This window comes from Vulpes vulpes, chromosome 16 (assembly GCF_048418805.1).
Source record: "Vulpes vulpes isolate BD-2025 chromosome 16, VulVul3, whole genome shotgun sequence".
In the NCBI taxonomy this organism is placed as follows: domain Eukaryota; kingdom Metazoa; phylum Chordata; class Mammalia; order Carnivora; family Canidae; genus Vulpes; species Vulpes vulpes.
In genome coordinates this window covers 34690420-34696958 of record NC_132795.1, presented here as the reverse complement: position 1 = coordinate 34696958, position 6539 = coordinate 34690420, and the positions used below count along the sequence as shown (strand labels likewise).

At 37.5% G+C, this 6539-nt stretch overlaps 1 non-coding gene across 1 annotated transcript; it reads right to left on the bottom strand.

Annotated features, from left to right (window-relative positions):
* Positions 1-3387: 3387 nt before the first annotated feature.
* LOC112922420 (U6 spliceosomal RNA) lies at positions 3388-3490 on the bottom strand. Its single transcript, XR_003235432.1, has one exon. It is a non-coding gene; the product is annotated as a U6 spliceosomal RNA (small nuclear RNA).
* Between the last annotated feature and the right edge of the window lie 3049 nt (positions 3491-6539).

The window sequence follows — 6539 nt, the reverse complement described above, 5'->3', positions numbered from 1 at the left end:
AAGCAATACAAAATTTTCTACTAAATTTAGCAAAAGAGAGATCATTGTTGAAATGACTTAATTGAGGTCATAAAGATAGAGGCTAGATGGAGTCATTTGAGATACAACAGAGGAAGAAGAATATGTAAAAAGTGTATACAATGGATCCAAAAGACTTAACTGTGAAGGATAGAGGGCTTGCTGCTAGTGCAAGGCTGAAGACTATGAGTATTTTTGAATGTGAGAACAAAGTATTTTTATATTCTGAAGAAATTAATGCATGAAGAGGTTAATGATAAGGAGATGATAAATAACTCAAGAAAATAGAAAGGTAGGGACTCCAAGCCTCAGCAGGAAGCTAGCTACATAATCATTGAATTAATATAGGATAGAAACAAGATTTGGGTAAAAGGAAAAAATGTCTGGTGCTAAAATTCTGCTTCATGGGTAAGTACCAGCAGGTAGCAGATGGCAGTGTTGAAGAGGAATAGAAGGTGATGTTTCTGGATTATGAAATCCTCAAATGATCAGGGATTTCTATAAGAGTGTTCAAAAGAGCATGCTCAGAAAGTGAGGAGCTATGATAATGATAAATAAGCTAAATCTATAAGAAACAACTAAATTAGGGATCCTTGGGTGGCTCAGCGGTTTAGTGCCTGCCTTTGGCCCAGGGTGTGATCCTGGAGACCCGGGATCGAGTCCTGCGTTGGAGCCTGCTTCTCCCTCTGCCTGTGTCTCTGCCTCTGTGTGTGTATGTGTGTGTGTGTGTGTGTGTGTGTGTGTGTGTCTCATGAATAAATACATAAATAAAATCTTTTAATAAAACAAAAACAACTAAATTAGAAAGGATACTCTGAGTTGGCCATTTAACAAGTCTCTTGAGTGTTACCCTTCAGGGAACGGTGCTAAGGACTTCAGTTATAAATATGGATCTTTCGGTAGTTCTCAACCAGTGATACTACTCAAGAGAATGGTGCTCATAAATAATAATAATAATAATAAAAATAATAATAATAACTGAAGAATTTACAGAAGGCCTAGAACCATATATATGTCTTTCGGAGGAATCAAAAAAAATTTAAGCAGCTTTTGTTGTTTTCATTTTGATGCTACCAGATTTATTTGTTGGAGTGATTACCAGTAGCTGGCTATGAGATGCTGGAATAAAACATGTCTATAAAATGGCATGGGAAGAGGGAATGAGAGGGTTCACTATGTCTAAATGTAGAGAAGGGAAAGTAACATGTAGGAGGAGCCTTGCATGTTAAGTCTCTCTTCCAATGTATTTTCTAGGCTTAGAAAGGGGGAGCAGAATGGGGGAGCAGCCCATGTAGGCAACTGTATGGATCATGGAGTCAGAACAACAGCGTAAAGCCATATTTGGAGGGACACGGCATGGATGTTATTTGTACTTATCCCCATAAGAAATTCTGGGAGGTGAGAGTGGGGATTGGGAGATGTCAAACAAAGAAGCAAATGAAATAATGAAGTTTGTCTTCGAACACGTTCACTTTGCCACAGTGTAAAGGACAGGTTACTGAGGGCAATCTGGAGTGGAGAACGTCTTATAAAAAGGTTACTGAGATTACTTACACCAAAGCTGATAAAAACCAAAACAGAGCTGAGGCTAGGGCAATAGGGTGGAGTACAAGGATTTGGCAAAGACTTGAGAAATATAGTGAGTATTAGAAAGGGTCAATAAAGACTCCATGTTCCTCAACATCAACAGCCAAACAGATAGATGGCGGTGACACTGGCCAAGGTAAGAGAGTCCAAAGAACATTCTTCAAGCGTAGGCTAAAGGAAACCACACATATCAAGTAAAATAATGCCAACATAAGAAATTCTCTCTATATTTTTTTGTTACACACTTAGACAATTGATTATTCCACAGAAAAGTTAAAGCCGTATGTGTGACTTGCTGACAATTCGTGCGTCTGCTTTTCAGCTTTCAAAGAAGTTAAGCAGCAAATGATGTGAGCCATTCTCTAGCTTACTTACCACATCACGTAAACCAGGAGTTGCGCAGCCAGGAGAGTTCTGGGAAATATGGACATAAAGGAAGTCCTCCTCCTCCCTTCTTCCTCATCCCCCTTTGTCTGTCTAAGGCATGAAGATTGATCAGACATTTACAGCAGCAACTGGCAGGGTCTTATTCCTTGTGGTGTGAGGATGATTGCTGTGCTCCTCCAACAAAAGCAAAATGGCAGCATTTAAATGGACTGACACATCAGATCTCTTCAGCTGTTCTTTAAAGTAATACATTAATCAGGGGATAAACAAGGTATTGTCACCCTGACAAAATTCTAGAAGGACTGCATCAGAGAAATCTCCTGAAATTACTCCTATTGAATACAAACCGGGGCCTGACATTTTCCAAAAAGGACAATATGTCTCAGAAATTTTCCGCTGCTTCTTTTCTAATCTTTCTAAAGAAGGAATTGATTAGTGGTCTGATTCTACAGAATACGGTGAGTCTCGTCCAACGTATTTACCGCTTATACATTGAATTACTACCCAATATGAGTGTAGTGCAAATGAAATATTAAAAAGCTTCTGTTTATTCTTAGCTTGAGATGAACAAAAATTTGTTTCCAGACAAAAATACAATTTTTGCTTGAGAACAACCAACACTAGTTTGGGATAATCTCATGACCTATTGCAACACATGAAATGGTTGCTTTTGAGTGTGTTTTCAAATGCTACAATTAATGTAAATCTCAAATAATTTACAAAGTACACAAAATACAAAGATATACTCTGAAGGTATGTATAGATTATATACAAATAGATCAATATTTGTTTCCACAAGAAATTCCTGTGCCCTTTTTTTACTTAGCTCCCTTATTTATTGAAAAGGTGAAGTTTTCCTTTATTTCCTTGATTTTTATCAAAGCACTATCAGAAGACTTTCCTATTAGATACAACTTGGTGGTAACATAAAATAGTGACTTATTAATGATCTTCAATATATAGGGGCTAAAATCCCATAGTTTGTTATCAACTGGATAGACAAGAATAGAGTAGATCTTAAATATTTGCACCACAAAAAAGAAATGGTAATTATTTGACAGGATGGAGGTGTTAGCTAGTTGCTGTGGTGGTAACCATTTTGCAATACATAAGTGTATCAAATCAACATGTTACACACCTTAAACTTAATACCACGTTATTTGACAGTTATGTCTCAATAAAACTGAGGGAAAAAATAGAATAAAAAGTAGATGAAAACCATGTGGATTAGATATATGATTGACTCTATTTCACAGCAGATAATTTTTTAAGATAATTATGGTAATCTCATCACCTTTGCCAGAAATTGCTTCGGGTCCATTTTTTTTTTTTTTTTTTAATGATCCACAAAACCTGCTAAGATGTGGAAATGTGTTTCTTGTTCTTTTTTTTTTTTTTAATATGGAATGATTCATGGATTTGCATGTCATCTTTGCATAGGGGCCATGCTAATCTCTGTCTTGTTCCAATTTTACTGTAGTGCTGCTAAGGGAGAACAATGTATCTTGTTCTTAAAAGAGATATATAAGAAAAGATAATTTCTCACCCTTATCATCTCTGATACATGAAAAGCGCCACCTTCCTACCAACTTAATGATAGATGCCATTAAGGAAGGCAAGAGGGGAAAAAAGGAAGAAAAATAAAACTTGAGTCTCTGATACCGTCCTTGAATCGCTAAATCAACCAACACTAGGATCTATTCTAACTCTTACTGTCATGTGAAGTAACTATACATCCTGTTGAAGGTCTTTGTCACGGGAGTTTGCCATTTCTTATAGCCAAAAACATACTAACCAGCATGTGAAGCAGTATGTGGAAGTATTAAACAATGTAGAGAGGAGAAGCCAAGTGGAAACATCGAAGCTGTTTCCAAGAAGATAGATCTAGTCCTAAAGCTTAACTGTAAAACAATCTTGCTTTTGTTGTCTATAGGGGAACTGCCCTTATATTTTCAGTTCTCTAAACTAAGCATTTGTTGCATCTTTGCAAAGTTTCTAGATTGTGCTAGTGAGAATAAAAAGACTACAGAATTTCTATATTAAAGAGTTTAATTTCTAACTAGGATGTATTTTCATTCAGTGAAAAATAAATTCTGGGATACACATTGTCAAGATTTATTACAGAACTAATAAAGGGTACGGTTATAACAGCAAGTAGGGAAATTAATATGAGCTAAAATAGTTGACCTCGAGCTTGACTTTAAGAGTGGATGAAAATGGGATCTCTGGGTGGCGCAGCGGTTTGGCGCCTCCTTCAGCCCAGGGCATGATCCTGGAGACCTGGGATCAAGTCCCACGTTGGGCTCCCTGCATGGAGCCTGCTTCTCCCTCTGCCTGTGTCTCTGCCTCTCTCTCTCTCTCTCTCTCTCTCTCTCTCTCTCTCTCTCTCTCTGTGTGTGTGTGTGTGTGTGTGTGACTATCATAAATTTTAAAAAAAATTTAAAAGAGTGGATGAAAATTTACCAATGCTGATCTTAATAACATTTGCATAGGTGTTATAAACAGTGCTTTAAAAATGGAGTCAAGTGGATACCATGGCATTTTGAGTTAGAGCTAATTATGCAATTGTCAATAATAATAGCTCTCACTATATGTAAGTATTAAATAAAATGTTAGAACTAGGTCAGGATTAAAAATAAGATACGTATTTAATTTGCCTTTATCATGCTTGAGAAAAATCTATTTTTAATAGCAGGGACAGAACTCGTACCATTAGGAGGCACCTGGGTGGCTCAACCACCTCAGTGGTTGAGTGTCCGCCTTTGGCTCAGGTCTTGATCTTGGGGTCCTGGGATCGAGTCTCGCATCAGGCTCCCTCCAGGGAGCCCACTTCTTCCTCTGCCTGTATCTCTGCCTCTCTCTCTCTCTCTCTCTCTCTCTCATGAATAAATAAATAAAATCTTAAAAAAAAAGAACTCATACCATTATCTAAATAATGAAATTAGGAACTGTTAGTTATTTCACAACACTTTTTTCCTGTTGATGCTATTTGGGAGAAATAACATTTCCAGCAATGTTCCTTCCTTTTTACCTTTTCTACCACATTATTTATGGTTTACAAAGAAGACCTTGATTGTTCACTGTGACTATTTTATAATCCCACACTCTTCTATTGTACCTGACCCTCTTTGCACTGGGCATAAAAAAGCTGAACACTGCAAAAGTTCTTACAAACAACAGCAGCAACAATGGTTTTTAGGACTGTTGGAGAGTATATCAAAATTAACCAGGAGAGTACAGTGAAGGGATTCAATAAATTAAACCAATAGTGGGAGAACTACACGGAAACTCCAGCAGGAGTTGTTTATCTAGCTTCAAATCTAATAAATCACATTAATTTAAAAGACAGATATTCTGTTTTTTATTGATATAAGCTTTCTGATTTTCCTGCTGTCAGGTACATTAGTCCACTTTCCATGTGCAGAGTTCTTAAGAGGGAATAAATGGAGAAAGTATAGCACAAAAAGGCAGAAAGAAAAAGGTAGGGCCAGTCCTAATCATGCAGGGTTACTAATAATTCTATAAATCATCCGATCCAACATGACCTCCTGCTGTTACTAGCAGAAATCATGCTCTCATTTGCATTCTAAGAAATTTTCTGTCTTACACGTAGCGAGAGAAAGATTAGAGTTCAGCTAAGAGTTCATTATCTTTCCCACAGCCCTCCCTTCATACATGGGTTTTGGTGAAAGAAAGCATCTGCAAAACATGTTCTGAGTATGCTGTGCTTCTTTTGCCTTCTATGCAACAGATTTGATTTCAAACCATTCCATTTATTTACATTTAAGTTTTAGAACTTTAGTTAAGTTCTAGTGTACTGTAATACAGTACAGTATTAGTTTCTAGAGAATTCAGTTATTCATCACTTACGTACAACACCCAGTGCTCATCACAAGAGTTGCCCTCCTTAATACCCATCATTCGTCTAGCCCATTTCTCATCCACCTTCCTCCAACAACCCTCAGTTTGTTCTCTATCATTAAGAGCCTCTTTTTTTAGAAAAAAAATATTTACTTATTTAAGAGACAGAGATAGCAACAAAGAGTACAAGCTGGGAGGGGAGGGGGAAGAGGGAGAAGCAGGCTTCCTGCTGAGCAGGGCTTCATCCCACGACTCTGGGATCATGATGTGAGCCAAGGGCAGATGCCCAACCAACTGAGCCACCCAGCCACCCAAGAGCCTCCTATAGCTTGTTTCCCTCTCCTTTTTTTTTCTTTTCCTTCTTCCCCTACGTTCATGTGTTTTCTTTCTTAAATTCCACATATGAGTGAGATCATATGGTATTTGTCTTTCTTTGACTTATTTCACTTAATATACTACACTCTAGCTCCATCAATGTCATTGCAAATAACAAAGTTCTTGATGGCTAAGTAATATTTCATTGTATATATACCACATCTTCTTTATCCCTTCAGCAGTTGATGGACATTTGGGCTCTTTCCTTAGTTTGGCTATTGCTGGCAATGCTGCTATAAACATCAGGGATGCACGTACACCTTCAAATCTATCTTTGTGTCCTTTGGGCAAATACCTAATAGTGCAACTGC